This window comes from Oncorhynchus nerka, linkage group LG13 (assembly GCF_034236695.1).
Source record: "Oncorhynchus nerka isolate Pitt River linkage group LG13, Oner_Uvic_2.0, whole genome shotgun sequence".
NCBI lineage: Eukaryota > Metazoa > Chordata > Actinopteri > Salmoniformes > Salmonidae > Oncorhynchus > Oncorhynchus nerka.
The window spans coordinates 79,233,891-79,249,983 of record NC_088408.1 but is presented as its reverse complement, the minus strand read 5'-3'; the positions used below and the strand labels follow the sequence as shown (position 1 = coordinate 79,249,983).

Genomic DNA, 16,093 nt, shown 5'->3' with positions numbered 1-16,093 from the left:
CAGTCACATCCTTTAGGAAGCTGAAGTTGAGCAGGACAGGACTGGCCCCACACGCTGTCCAACCTCTCTGACTGCTCTAACCTCCCTTCTCCTGGTTAGTAGCAGTCAGCAACAGAACAGAGAAGATCAGAACGAACTGTCCCTGCATGATAGATACAACATGGTGTGTAGACGATATTAAGCAGTGTCATTAAGCAGTGTCTGCCATGTATTTCACTTTATTTTGAAAACAAACAAACCACTGCCATGATGACCATAACACAATGCTGTGTATTTCTCACTGTTGGCTGGTACAGCAGAGCTGGCAGGGATTTATTGTTCAGCCTGCCATGCCTTCTGGTAAAATTGTATTTACAATGCAAGCAACAGATTTCCTAACACTGATTAAACGGACATAAGGCATGGTTTTCACAACACAATCCTCCCCCCCTGCCAGGATGGGATCAAATCCTCTGGCTCCCAATCATCGTCACTAGAGCATCAAGAGTAACCACATATTTAACAAACACAATGAGATCAGTTGTACATGTGAATGTCTGATTCTCAAATTCAGGTTTTTATTGGCATAATTAAACAATCAATTCTCAGTGCTTATCCTAAAATATTTTTCACAATGAGAGTGCACATAAAACAATTCATATACTTCACAGTATATACAAGGTAAGAGGCTAAAAAAGGACACTGGAAAATATCTTCCTATCTTAAATCCAGTTGTGTTACAGTGTAGCTTTATGTATACAGCTTTATATATACACATTAGTGATGCACAGATATGACATTTTTGGCCGATACCGATATCTTCATTGCCAAAAAAAAAGTATACCAATAACCGATATTACATTTTTTTGCAGCCTTTTAAGCATTCTAGTACAGTTAAATAGTTAACACACACACATGGATGCAGCGGTCTAAGGCACTGCATCTCAGTGCAAGAGGCATCACTACAGTCCCTGGTTCGAATCCAGGCTGTATCACATCTGGCCGTGATTGGGAGCCCCATAGGGCGGCACACAATTGGCCCAGCGTCATCCAGGCCATCAACTTACTTGCCTAGTTAAATAAAGGTCACACACACACACACACACACACACACACACACACACACACACACACACACACACACACACAAAAAGTTATTTGTTGGCGTTTACGTATGTCCCCATTGCCAATAAAACATAATAAAAACCTATTTCTTTCACTTACCTGCTGTGCTGTTTTGTTGTTCATTTGTTCAGTTGTTTCATTCTCAACCAGGATGGAATGCCGTTTGGGTCTTTTCGTGTAAACCCCCCCCCCCAAAAAAACACTATTTGACGTGTCAAAAAAGCTTGTTGACCAATCAGGACCCAATCAGGACCCAATCAGGATCATGACTGCACGTCACATAGTAATTTAACATGTTCGTACATTTTTATTTAGGTTATTACACATTGATTACACTATCACTCGTGTTTCACATGTCACAACGATTCATCAATATGCATGCTATGATGCTGGTAAAATTGTCTCGCGCACCTACAGTGCTGGTCAGAAAAGAAAGCTAGCTAGCTCATGGATGCAAACAATGTTTTTCCCCAAAACATAGCAAAATGTCAATCTGTTTCAGTAGCTATAGTTAGCTAGCTATATATCTAGGTATCGTCATCTAAAATAACCATCATTTATAACACAGTTCTTATTTGAATGGTGGTCGGACCCATCAATGTGAAGCTAGCCACAATAAGGATTAGCCACAATAGTGGACTTTGCAGTTAGCCTTCAAAATAATAGTATAGCATAATTCTACTATTTCATTCATTTGCATCACTGTCAATGACATACTTTTATTTTGAATGAAAATCCATAATTCCACTATTGTGCCTAATCCTTATTGTGGCTAGCTTCACAACACAACACATCACTAGCCTTCACAACGCATCACTTGCCAGAGGAAGCTAGCTGGCTGCTTATAACGTTGGCTTTGGGCAACAGGGTTAAGTAGCTGGCTAGCTATTCATTTTCATTAACTGAAGTTCGATTTCTATAGGCGAACAACAAGTGGCAACCTTGCTAATACTCACAAGGATTCCTAAGTCATTGCTAAGAATAATGAAAAAAAAATGACTGCAGTTTCTACTGGTCATTGTTTTCAAGCTGGTTGTATTGGTGCTAGCTAGGTACCAAGCTAAAGCTAGCTACCCCAGAAGTTGCATTTGAACAAATTATGCTTTATTACCAACGCAGTATTGTAAACACACCGTTTGTGTCTGGGGTTTGCTTGTTTGCAGACTTTTGTGTACAGCTTTGACAGTGTTACTGTATCTTTTTTGACACTCAAAGACCCAAACGGCGTTCCATAGTATTTATGTTGTGTAGCAGTGACGCTTTTACTGTGTAACTCCAACATCTGAAAAATCGCGCACTTGGTAATGTGTACCGGTGCTCGACCAGTCGGCAATAGCCAACATCACCCACGACAGAGAACGGTTGATTGTCAAGGGCAATGAATTTCATTATCTTGGCTTTAATGGACTTCGCCTTTGAGTTGTCTCGCAGAAATGTTCTTACTCTTTCAAATGACTGCTCGACTTGTTGACTGCTCGATCCACACAGCAGACATTGTGTGGGCTAGTTAGGATTGCTGTGTTGCACGTGTAGAGCCACATTTTACGTGCGTTATTACATCATGTACCTACGTTACATAGGTATGCACGGTAGCTTTGACATCGGTTTTTAACATCGGCGTTAAACTAGACATCGGTCGATTCCAATATGTTCACTGATATATTGTGCATCCCTAAAACACATAGGAGAGACCTTGGCCTGCCAGCAGCAGCAGACTAGAGAATACACAGGCTGAGGTTTGTCAAACAGACGAGTGAAGAGTCTGCCAGTAAAAATCACTGACGTTCACTCTTCCTCTCTCTCATTTCTCAAGCCAAGCTTCCTTGGTCAGCAGACGTTGCTATAAGGTAACTGTGACGGATTCTCTGGCTAGATGAAGATAGTGGACATTGTGATGGAGAGCCAAGTCTCGGAATGACAGGAGACAGCTCAATGCACGCACGTGCACGCACGCACGCACACAGTGATGGAGGGCCAAGCATATGAGACAGGAGACAGCTCAATGCACACACGCACGCACGCACACAGTGATGGAGGGCCAAGCATATGAGACAGGAGACAGACAGCTCAATGTAATATACAGTGCTTTCAGAAAGTATTCATACCCCTCGACACATTCCACATTTTGCTGTGTTACAGCCTGAATTCAAAGTTGATTAAATATATATTTTTCTCACCCATCTACACACAATACCCCATCATGACAAAGTGAAAACATGTTTTTTGAAATATTGAAAAAGAAATTCAGAAATATCCCATTGACATACATATTCACACCCCTGGCAGCAATTACAGCTGTGAGTCTTTCTGGGTAAGTCTATTAGCACATTATTCTTTAAAACAAATTCTTCAAGCTCTGTGAAGTTGGATGTTGATCATTTTCAAGCAAATTGACACTACTGTTCAAAAGTTTGGTGCCACTTACAAAATGTCCTTGTTTTTGAAAGAAAATACATTTTTTTTGTCCAATACAGTGTAGACATGGTTAATGTTGTAAATTACTACTGTAGCTGGAAACGGCAGATTTCTTATGGAATATCTATATAGGCGTACAGAGGCCCATTATCAGCAACAAACACTCCTGTGTTGCAATGGCACGTTGTGTTAGCTAATCCAAGTTTATCATTATAAAAGGCTAATTCATCATGAGAAAACCCTTGCAATTATGTTACACACAGGTGAAAACTGTTGTTCTGATTAAAGAAGCAATAAAGCCTTCTTTAGACTAGTTGAGTATCTGGAGCATCAGCATTTGTTGGTTCGATTACAGTCTAAAAATGTCTAGAAACAAAGACCTTTCTTCTGAAACTCTTCAGTCTATTCTTGTTCTGAGAAATGAAGGCTATTCCATGCGAGAAATTGCTAAGAAACTGAAGATGTCGTACAACGCTGTGAACTACTCCCTTCATAGAACAGGGCAAACTATCTCTAACCAGAATAGAAAGAGTGGGAGGCCCCGGTGCACAACTGAGCAAGAGGACAAGTACATTAGAGTGTCTAGTTTGAGAAACAGATGCCTCACAAGTCCTCAACTGGCAGCTTCATTAAATAGTACCCGCAAAACATCAGTCTCAATGTTAACAGTGAAGAGGTGACTCCGGAATGTTGGCCTTCTAGGCAGAGTTGCAAAGAAAAAGCCATAGACTGGCCAATAAAAATAAAAGATTAAGATGGGCAAAAGAACACAGACACTGGACAAAGGAAGATTGGAGAAGATTGGAAAAAAGTGTTATGGACAGACAAATCTAAATATGAGGTGTTCGGATCACAATGAAGAACATTTGTGAGACGCAGAAAAAGATGCTGGAGGAGTGCTTGATGCCATCTGTCAAGCATGGTGGAGGCAATGTGATGGTCTGGGGGTGCTTTTGTGGTGGTAAAGCGGGAGATTTGTACAGGGTAAAAGGGATCTTGAAGAAGGAAGGCTATCATTCCATTTTGCAACGCCATGCCATACCCTGTGGATGGCGCTTAATTGGAGCCAATTTCCTCCTACAACAGGACAATGACCCAAAGCACAGCTCCAAACTATGCAAGAACTATTTAGGGAAGAAGCAGTCAAGCTTATATTCTGTCTATAATAGAGTGGCCAACACAGTCACTGGTTCGCAACCCTATTGAGCTGTTGTGGGAGCAGCTTGACTGTATGGTACGTAAGAAGTGCCCATCAAGCCAATCCAACTTGTGGGAGGTGTTTCAGGAAGCATGGGGTGAAATCTCTTCAGATTACCTCAATAAATTGACAACTAGAATGCCAACGGTCTGGAAGGCTGTAATTGCTGTAAATGGAGGATTATTTGACGAAAGCAAAGTTTGAAGGACACAATAATTATTTAAATAAAAAATTATTATTTCTAACCTTGTCAACATCGTGACTATATTTCCTATTAATTTTGCAACTCATTTCATGTATGTTTTCATACCCCAAACTTTTGAACGGTAGTGTAAGTCAAAACTATAACTATGCCACCAAGGAACATTAATGTTGTCTTTGTAAACACCTCCAGTGTACATTTGTCATTGTGTTTAAAGGTTATTATCCTGCTGAAATGTTTGTCTCCAAGTGCCTGTTGGAAAGCAACCAACTAGGTTTTCCTCTAGAATTTTGCCTGTGCTTACCTCCATTCCGTTTATTTTTATTTAAAAAACACTCTAGTCCTTGCCAATGACAACCACACCCATAGCATGATGCAGCCAATTTTTTTGTTTGTTGCTGTTTTACTTTAGTGCTTAATTGCAAACGGGATGCATGCTTTGGAATATTTGTATTCTGTAAAGCCGTCCTTCTTTTCAATCTGTCATTTAGGTTAGTATTGTGGGGTAACTACAATGTTGTTCATCTATCCTCAGTTGTATCCTAATACAGCCATTTTTTAAAGTTGCCATAGGCCTCATGGCGAAATCCTTCAGAGGTTTCCTTCCTCTCCGGCACTCTCCACATTGAGGAACACCTTAATCAGTAGTGAACGCTTGGCTGGGTTTAAACTCTACAGCGACTATTCCCCCAGGGGTCCGCCAAATTCAAAATGTGATTCACATTTTCAAACAGTCCATTTAGTCCTCATCCAGCTGTAACGCATAGCATTCACTGCCAAGTAACTGATGCGTTGTGAAACAGTGTTGTTTGATGAAGGCATTATCTGTATAGTTTTTTTGACCTTTTCCCCCAGCATTTTCCCAGCCATATCCGCGGTAGCAGGAAGAATTACATCCTCCGCAATAGTATGGGGCTTGCCTGTCCTAGCCACTTGATGAGGCGTTACAGCTGGATAAGTCAACAGACGTGGCAGGTCTGGCACAGCTCCTGGTATATGTCCGTTATGTTTATGGGGGTTCAATTAAGGAAGACATCCTCTTCTGCAAACCACTGGAAACAAGGACAACAGGAGAGGATATTTTTAAAGTACTGGACAACTTTGTATCATCAAATGGACTTTGGTGGTCAAGATGTGTTGGTATCTGTACTGATGGCGCAAAAGCCATGACAGGGAGACATAGTGGAGTAGTAATGAGCGTGCAGGCAGTTGCTCCCGACGCCACTTGGGTACACTACTGCAGCATCCACCGAGAGGCTCTTATTGCCAAAGGAATGCCTGACAGCTTGAAAGACGTTTTGGACACTACAGTGAAAATGGTTAACTTTGTTAAAGCAAGGCACCTGAACACCGTGTTTTTTCTGCACTATGCAATGATATGGGCAGCAACCATGTAACACTTTTACAACATACAGAAGTGCGCTGGTTATCAAGGGGCAAAGTATTGACACAAATGTTTTGAATTGAGAGACGAGCTTAAAGTCTTCTTTACTGACCATAATTGTCACTTGTCTGACCGCTTGCATGATGACGAGTTTCTCACACGACTGCCCTATCTGGGTGATGTTTTTTCTCGCCTGAATGATCTGAATCTAGGATTACAGGGACTCTCTGTAACTATATTCAATGTGCGGGACAAAATTGAGGCTATGATTAAGAAGTTGGAGCTCTTCTCTGTCTGCATTAACAAGGACAACACACAGGTCTTTCCATCATTGTATGATGTTTTGTGTGCAAATGAACTCATGCTTACGGACAATGTCAAATGTGATATAGTGAAGCACCTGAGTGAGCTGGGTGCGGAATTACGCGCGAAAAAGATGACCAACTTTTAATGGGAGATGCAGATTTAGCCCTGGATATTGAATCTAGCCTACAGTATAATCTGAAGTGTTTACCATATGAAGCTAATAATACCATTCTTTCCAACTCCCTGCTGTAATCCTAGGTGTGGAAAACAGATTTAATTCAGTCTTAATGATACAGTACTGTGTTAAACTACTAATATCCTCACCACTCGCCACACTCCCACAATACAACACTAGACGATGTACTAACGGTCTCTGTCAGGGCCAATACAGCCCTATAAATGCAGTGCATCACCTCTGGCCATTAGGAAAGGTTTCTAGGGTGCAGTGCTAGCTCCACATTCTAACCAAGCCCACATGCCTGGGCTGGAGGGAGCCTGGGCCTGGGCATGAGACCAAAGAGCCTCTCCTTCCCTCCATCCATCCATCCCTGCCCTCCTACCCACAACAATGCATCCAGATGTGCTTCTCTGTGGTCCACAGCTTCACACGTACAGTCACATCCTGGGAGCAATTCTAAAAACCGCCAGAGGTATACTGTAGTGGAGGCAGTATTTACCTTGTATGTGTATTGAATATAGATCTAGTAAGGTGTAAAGTAAGAAATAGTAATTGCTTTAAGCTGGAAGCTCCACCCACTTTCCCCAGACCATTCCATGTTGGGCCTTGATCCATCATGAGTCCTGAGTTAAGGCAGGTGCATTCGGTGACCCTCCCCTGAGACTTTCCCCCACCTCCCTCTCTCTCTGCACCCAACCCACTCTCCCCCTTTTCTTTTTGAAATATTGTTTTATTGAACTTTTTGTTGCTGTTTACGTAGGCAAAAACAACAAAACAACTTAACATTTACATACATTTCGACAAAAAATGTATGACATCACACTTGCTCAGATCCACATGTTCCCACAGTATCCGCACTCAATGTTGTTTCTAATGCTTGTAAGACTCTACCCAATATTACTTGTTGTTTCTGTCTATAGACAGATGTTTTGCTATATTTAAATAAAGCATTTGATTCTTCCATTCTCTTAATGTTAGAGTATAATTTGACTTCCAGCATTTAAGTAATAGCTACCTCAAGATTAGTGAAAAAAATGATATTGTCCAACCGATTGGGCATCTCACCGTACCCCCATATGCCATATCTTGAAATATGCAGATAGATGGATTAAAAGTCAACTTACATTGTAAAACTTCTGACAGACAACTTTTTAACTCTGCCCATAACTGTTGGATTTTATAGTACTCCCAGAAGGCAAGAATTATTGAGTCATTCGTTTTGTACTGTAGAATGTGAATTTTGTCTCGTATAACAAATTCTATACATTAGTTTATAGTGGATTAAGCATACATTTTCATGAACTGTAATTGCATTCGTTATGTTCCAACACTTCCTCAATCTTGTGGCGATATCAGTTATTCTTTAGTCTTGGTTCCAATAGATTTTCTAAGTGATTGTCAGTTGGATAGGCTCTCTGCAAGGTTTTATATATCTCACCTATCATAGGAGCATATTTTTTTCTGACTCAAATAGGATGCCCTCAACATTGATGTCCAAAAGCATTCAGGTCTAAATTTCGTGATATAAAAACTTTTAAGTTGCATACACTACCGTTCAAAAGTTTAGGGTCACTTAGAAGTGTCCTTGTTTTTGAAAGAAAAGCACATTTTTGTCCATTAAAATAACATCAACTTGATCAGAAATACAGACATTGTTAATGTTGGAAATTACTATTGCAGCTGGAAACGGCCGCCTGGCCGGTTCCCCTCTCTCCACTGGGATTCTCTGCCTCAAACCCTATTACGGGGGCTGAGTCACCGGTTTACTGGTGCTCATCCATGCCGTCCCTAGGAGGGGTGCATCACTTGAGTGGGTTGAGTCACTGACGTGATCTTCCTGTCTGGGTTGGCACCCCCCCTCGGGTTCGTGCCGTGGGGGAGATCTTTGTGGGCTAAACTCGGCCTTGTCTCAGGATAGCAGGTTGGTGGTTGAAGATATCCCTCTGTGCTTTGGCAATGTGGGTGGGGTTATATCCTGCCTGCTTGGCCCTGTCCGTGCGTATCGTCGGACGGGGCCACAGTGTCTCCCGACTCCTCTGTTCTCAGCCTCCAGTATTTATGCTGTAATAGTTTGTGTGTCGGGGCTATCCGCAGTAATTTACTGTTTTATCCGGAGTCCTGTGTGAATTTAATCTCTCTCTTCTCCTCCTCCCTACAGTTTCAACTGTTCTGCCTGCAGCTATGGCACCCTGACCTGTTCACCGGATGTGCTACCTTTTCCCAGACCTGCTGTTTTCAACTCTTTAGAGTCAGCAGGTGCGGTAGAGATACTCTGAATGATCAGCTATGAAAAGCCAACTGACATTTACTCCTGAGGTGCTGACCTGTTGCACCCTCGACATCCACTATGATTATTATCTGACCCTGCTGGTCATCTATGAACATTTGAACATCTTGGCCATGTTCTGTTATAATCTCCACCAGGCACAGCCAGAACTGGACTGGCCACCCCTCATAGCCTGGTTCCTCTCTAGGTTTATTCCTAGGTTCCCGGCCTTTCTAGGGAGTGTTTCCTAGCCACCGTGGTTCTACACCTGCATTGCTTGCTGTTTGGGGTTTTAGGCTGGGTTTCTATATACTTTGTGACATCAGCTGAGCTAATCCGATTCTATTCTTTTAAAAGGCTAATTGATCATTAGAAAACCCTTTTGCAATTATGTTAGCACAGCTGAAAACTGTTGTTCTGATTAGACTAGTTGAGTATCTGGAGCATCAGCATTTGTGGGTTCAATCACAGGCTCAAATTTGAGTTTGAGGTGTTCAGATCACAAAGAAGAACATTCTTGAGATGCAGAAAAAAAAATGAAAAGATGCTGGAGGAGTGCTTGACGCCATCTGTCAAGGATGATGGAGGCAATCTGATGGTCTGGGGGTCTGGTGATGGTAAAGTGGGAGATTTGTACAGGGTAAAAAGGGATATTGAAGAAGGAAGGCTATCACTCCATTTTGCAACGCCATGCCATACCCTGTGGACGGCACTTAATTGGATCCAATTTCCTCCTACAACAGGACAATGACCCAAAGCACAGCTCCAAACTATGCAAGAACTATTTAAGGAAGAAGCAGTCAGCTGGCATTCTGTCTATAATGGAGTGGCCAGCACAGTCACCGGATCTCAACCCTACTGAGCTGTTGTGGGAGCAGCTTGCCTGTATGGTACGTAAGAAGTGCCCATCAAGCCAATACAACTTGTGGGAGGTGTTTCAGGAAGCATGGGGTGAAATCTCTTCAGATTACCTCAACAAATTGACAAATAGAATGCCAAAAGGTCTGGAAGGCTGTAATTCCTGCAAATGGAGGATTCTTTGACGAAAGCAGAGTTTGAAAGACAATTATTATTTAAATTAAAATCATTTCTCACCTTGTCAACGTCTTGACTATATTTCCTATTAATTTTGCAACTCATTTAATGTACGTTTTCATGGAAAACAAAGACATTTCTAAGTGACCCCAAACTTTTGAACGGTAGTGTTTATTTGAATATGTTTCCATTGGTCAGTCCAAAATTGTATTTTAATTCTGTTATGGATTGAAACGCTGCTGGGCTCAAAATGATATGTGACAATCTGGTATTTATTGTGTAGAGCTTTTTAGGGTCTCACTCTTAACACATACACAGACATAATCTGCTGTGTGCATGCCAGATGGACTAGTCCATATTTTGCCTATTGGGCCTGTCTGACTTATAATTATCTGGCTAATAATGTTCCCCTCAAATAATAAAATGGGACGTTGCGCTTTCTTCAAGGAAGAAAATGGGCTGTTGTGAGGGGCTTAAGGAAGATGTTTTCCCAGTCCGCCCCTGGTGCGTGCTACATGGAAGCCATCATCACACGTCAAAGTGGGGTTCCATCTTTCTGTGGCGGTCTAACGTGCTATTGAAGGGCCACATTGGGAAACAAAGGAGTCCTTTGACAGAGCGAGCTGCAACTAGACACAACAATGACTCTATTTAGCAATTAAGCCTGGCAGCGTTAGGTTGGGAGAGCTCCCAGGACTGCAATATTCCCTGATCTCTTACTTGGAATGCAGAGGAGAGGAGAGGTGAGGAGGTTTGTTTGGTGGCGGCTGAGGGAAATAAGGGGGGTTCAATAAACAGAGCTGGCACAAGGTATTCTCTCTGTACCCAAGAACCACACTCAGTTACATTGAGAAATGAAATGACAACGCCGATATGACTGGGCATATTCACAGTGAAAGGAACCTCTAATCATGGATAGTGTAACATCAATATATGCAATATTGAGAGTGTCAATACGTTAAGTAATAAGTTGCATGTATTGAGTGCATCACTCTACAGCGGTCAGAGAGACCCATCGAAAAGCAGAGGAGGTTAGTGGCACCTTAATTGGGGAGGATACATGGTTTCCATGTCTGATGCCATTCCATTCCCTCTGTTCCAGCCCTTATTATGAGCAGTCCTTCCCTCACCAGCCTCCACTGTTGAAAAGTGTCAGTCTGATCTGACCCCATTCAGGTGTCTAACAGGACAGAGGTGGATGCAAATATTGGCCAGGGGTTAACACTCATCTCTTCTGTCTGGCCTGGGTCAAGTTCCGAACCAAACCCCTAAAAAAAAAAGTGTCCCTCCACTTTAGCTCTGTGCAAGGCACCAGAATGTATATTAACCAGCCATGTCGGTCTGTTGAAACACAAGAGGGATGGATTGCACAGAGGAGCCTAAATACATGGTGGTGGTAGTGGTGGTGGTGGCAAACAGGGAGGAGAAAGGATACTGTGTTAGCAGTAAGTCCCAATTTGTCCCGTACCCCTTGGCTCTAACCCTTCAATGTTTGCAGATCTGAAGAGTGAATATACACTCTTAGAAAAAAGGGTTCCAAAAAGGTTCTTTGGCTATCTCCATAGGAGAACCCATTTTGGTTCCTGGTAGAATCCTTACGGAACTCTTTTGGGTTCCATGTAGAACTCTTTTGGGTTCCATGTGTAAAGGGTTCTACCTGGAACTAAAAAGGGTTCTTTAAATGGTTCTCCTACCTACGGGGACAGCCGAAGAACCCTTTTAGGTTCTAGATCGCACCTTTTTTTCGAAGAGTGTAGGTATAAGCTGGGTAGTGTTGGAGCTTCCACAATATTGCTTCCAACTTGCAAACCTGTAAACAGTGAAGGGTAAGGGCCAAGGGGAAGGGATGGAGAGCAAACTGGAAATGGCTGGCCGTGTTGTATGGGAGTTGCGGCGTAGGCTGGCCAAGCTTGCCTCTAAAAGTCTGGTTCCTTATTAAAAAGATTACTGTGGAAGACCTGTCTGGGTTTGATAGACACTTGGTTTCCACTATCTGGCCTGTGACTGCCTGTGAGTAGACCAAATTATTCCACTGACAGGCACGAGAAAAGTGACTCCTAATGAAATTCTAGAGCAATATGTAGCTAAGGGCCGAGGCTGTGAGCTGCTTAGGGGCCGCCACCACTCTCCAATTCACAGGCACGCCTGACTGGCTGGCAAAAGCATGGCTGTGTCTGAAATGGCACCCTCTTCCCTATGTAGTGCACTGCTTTTGACCAGGGCTCCGGGAATATGGGGAATAAGGAATATAGTGCCATTTGGGATGCATCCCAGGAGCTCTGAGGGGGAAGCCTGTCTGTGCTGCAGGATAAACGCTGATGTCAGTTAACAGTAAATTCAATCAGGGTTTTACAACGCTCCTTAACCAAGCTTTTCACCAGAATAAAATATATGCCCTTAGTTAGCAGATCCCTTCATTAAATCGTTGAGTGATGTCTGGGCGTGAATACTGCTGAATGTAGTTTAAATGAATGCGCTGGAGTACGTGACAGAATGAAGACTGATGATCTTCATCAAGATGGCTGTGTTCTTCTCAGAGAGTCAAGTTCCCTCATATTTACCTGGGAGGAGAATCAATTCATAAATTAATGGCTGGATGGATGGAAAGAGGAATGATTGAACGAACGAACGGGCAAGTCAATAGGAATGCAGCTAATATAAAAGCACCATTCCATTGCGCAGCAGTATAGTAAATAATGTTATTTCCCCTCCACAGCATAGGGTTACAGTGTTTATTTGGCCTTGATGAGAGGATTGCGAGTCAATGCATTTATTTGCTATGGATGATGAGAGATTTCAGAGTTATTTGCTATGGGTGATGAGAGATTTCAGAGTTATTTTCTATGGGTGATGAGAGATTTCAGAGTTATTTGCCATGGGTGATGAGGGGTTTCAGAGTTGTTTGCTATGGGTGATGAGAGGTTTCAGAGTTATTTGCTATGGGTGATGAGAGGTTTCAGAGTTATTTGCTATGGGTGATGAGAGGTTTCAGCTGTTAACTGAAGGTTAATGTGAGTAACCAGCTATTTTTGCCGTTTAGCTGGAGCACCATGCAGACCATTCAGCATGAAAAACAGACCAACAACCCCCCCAAGCAGCAGAGTGTAGTGTAGTCTGAAACACTCTGAAAACAATGTGGCTAGTAAACGTGTGTTCAGCCAGGGCCAAATACTATTTACGACATCAGTACTGTATAGTTAAGTAGTGTCTCTGCTCTCTGGTGGGAGAGCACAGGACCTCTGACCACCGCATTGTCACCTATAACTCTCTCAGAGCAGAGCAGCTGTCCACACAGTATTACATAACAACACCATCTCTGCGTCCCAAATGGCACTCTATTCACGACATAGTGCACTGCTCTGGTCAAAAGTATTGCACTATATAAGAAATAGGGTGAATTTGGGATGCATTCCTTGACTGTTATTACTGACTGGCTCATTATCCTGCCATGAAGCCTGATGGTGAATGTTCTTTCTAGCCACACACCAGGGCCCTGCAGGTCAAATGTCTCTCTACTTGCTCCCTGTCCTCTGTGTGTGTGTTTGTGTAAATGTTCTTTCTAACCACACACCAGGGCCCTGCAGGTCAACCAGCTCTCTACTCTCACTGGGCCTACTGCTGGCCATGCTACTATACTACCACACTAGCCCCTCTCCAACCATAGCTCTGTTACATTAAGAGGCAGCATCTCTCACACACACACACACACACACAAACACACACACAAACAATCGGAGTGAAGTGAGCATATCCACCGGGTCCTAAAATATCCCCACAGCTTCCTGTTAAACCCACATGAACAGGTGCTTCTATTTAAAGGATCAAATCCTCACCAATCCACTCCTGGAATCCCAAACATTCCTTTTTCACTCACTATACCCTATACATGTTGCAGTCAGGCCAGGGAAACAATGCCCATGATTCCAGGGTTGATTTAGGGTTAGCGGGAAAAATCACTTTGGAAACCACCACCCTTCCAATAGAAAGCAAACAACTATAATGGTGATTAGTCTTAGTGCTTTGACTGGTCTCTGGTTCAAGGGGACACACCTGAATTTACTTAGAGTGCACAGTACCAGGTCAAGCCTGTGCTGTGGATGTTCAAAGGCAAGAATGGCTGAGTGCTGACTGACACTGACATCCATCAAAGGCAGAAGTACTGTAGTCAGTATTTCTCTTACTCACTGCCATTAGCCATGCAAAATGTCCATCCTACATTATGGTGGCAAAGCCGGTCTTTTCCCATCGGTGTCAGCCTCCATCCAGCTTTTCTGTTATCCTCACTCTGTGGACAATGAATACTGTCATGAGTCACTGGACTCAAACAAATAACCAGTATCATCTTGCTATAGGTTCTGTGAAAAAATAATTTCATATTTTTTGTCATATATTGTGAAAAATGTAAATGTTAGGATGTAAAACACTCTTGCTACATTAGGGGGAAAACATGCAATTTGCATAAGAATTGGAATACTACATAAGCTCATCAAGTGTGCTGATTACCAGTGCTGATTACCAGTGGTGGAAAAAGTACCCCATTGTCATACTTGAGTAAAAGTAAAGATACTTTAATAGAAAAAGACTCAAGTAAAAGTAAAAGTCACCTAGTGAAATACTACTTGAGTAAAAGTAAAAGTATTTGATTTAAAATATACTTAAGTATCAAAAGTAAAAGTATAAATGATTTCACATTTCTTATATTAAGCAAAGCAGACGGCACCATTTAATTTTTTTATTTCATTGACGGATAGCCAGGGGCACACTCCAACACTCAGACATCCTTTACAAACTAAACATGTGTATTTATGGATAGCCAGGGGCACACTCCAACACTCAGACATCCTTTACAAACTAAACATGTGTATTTATGGATAGCCAGGGGCACACTCCAACACTCAGACATCCTTTACAAACTAAACATGTGTATTTATGGATAGCCAGGGGCACACTCCAACACTCAGACATCCTTTACAAACTAAACATGTGTATTTATGGATAGCCAGGGGCACACTCCAACACTCAGACATCCTTTACAAACTAAACATGTGTATTTATGGATAGCCAGGGGCACACTCCAACACTCAGACATCCTTTACAAACTAAACATGTGTATTTATGGATAGCCAGGGGCACACTCCAACACTCAGACATCCTTTACAAACTAAACATGTGTATTTATGGATAGCCAGGGGCACACTCCAACACTCAGACATCCTTTACAAACTAAACATGTGTATTTATGGATAGCCAGGGGCACACTCCAACACTCAGACATCCTTTACAAACGAAGCATGTGTTTTTTTTATTTTTCCTTTATTTAACCAGGTAGGCTAGTTGAGAACACCTTTATTTAACCAGGTAGGCTAGTTGAGAACACCTTTATTTAACCAGGTAGGCTAGTTGAGAACAAGTTCTCATTTACAACTGCGACCTGGTCAAGATAAAGCAAAGCAGTGCGACACAAACAACACAGAGTGACACATGGAATAAACAAGCGTACAGTTAATAACACAATAGAAAAAAAGTCAATGTACAGTGTGTGCAAATGGCGTGAGGAGGTAGGCAATAAATAGGCCAGTAATTACAATTGAGCAAATTAACACTGGAGTGATAGATGAGCAGATGGTGATGTGCAAGTAGAAATACTGGTGTGCAAAAGAGCAGAAAAGTAAATAAAAACATTTTTATTTATTTTTTATTTTACCTTTATTTAACTAGGCAAGTCAGTTAAGAACAAATTCTTATTTTCAATGACAGCCTAGGAACAGTGGGTTAACTGCCTGTTCAGGGGCAGAATGACAGATTTGTACCTTGTCAGCTCGGGGGTTTGAACTTGCAACCTTCCGGTTACTAGTCCAACGCTCTAACCACTAGGCTACCCTGCCACCCCCGAGGGGATGAGGTAGGTGGATTGGGTGGGTGGGCTATTTACAGATGAGCTATGTACAGCTGCAGCGATTGTTAAGCTGCTCAGATAGTTGAATCTTAAAGTTAGTGAGGGAAAT

At 42.3% G+C, this 16,093-nt stretch overlaps 1 protein-coding gene across 2 annotated transcripts in view; it reads right to left on the bottom strand.

The window, feature by feature from the left end:
- Positions 1-16,093, bottom strand: part of LOC115140222 (palmitoyltransferase ZDHHC8B-like) — a 116,661-nt gene that overhangs the window by 40,974 nt on the left and 59,594 nt on the right. The window lies entirely within an intron of this gene.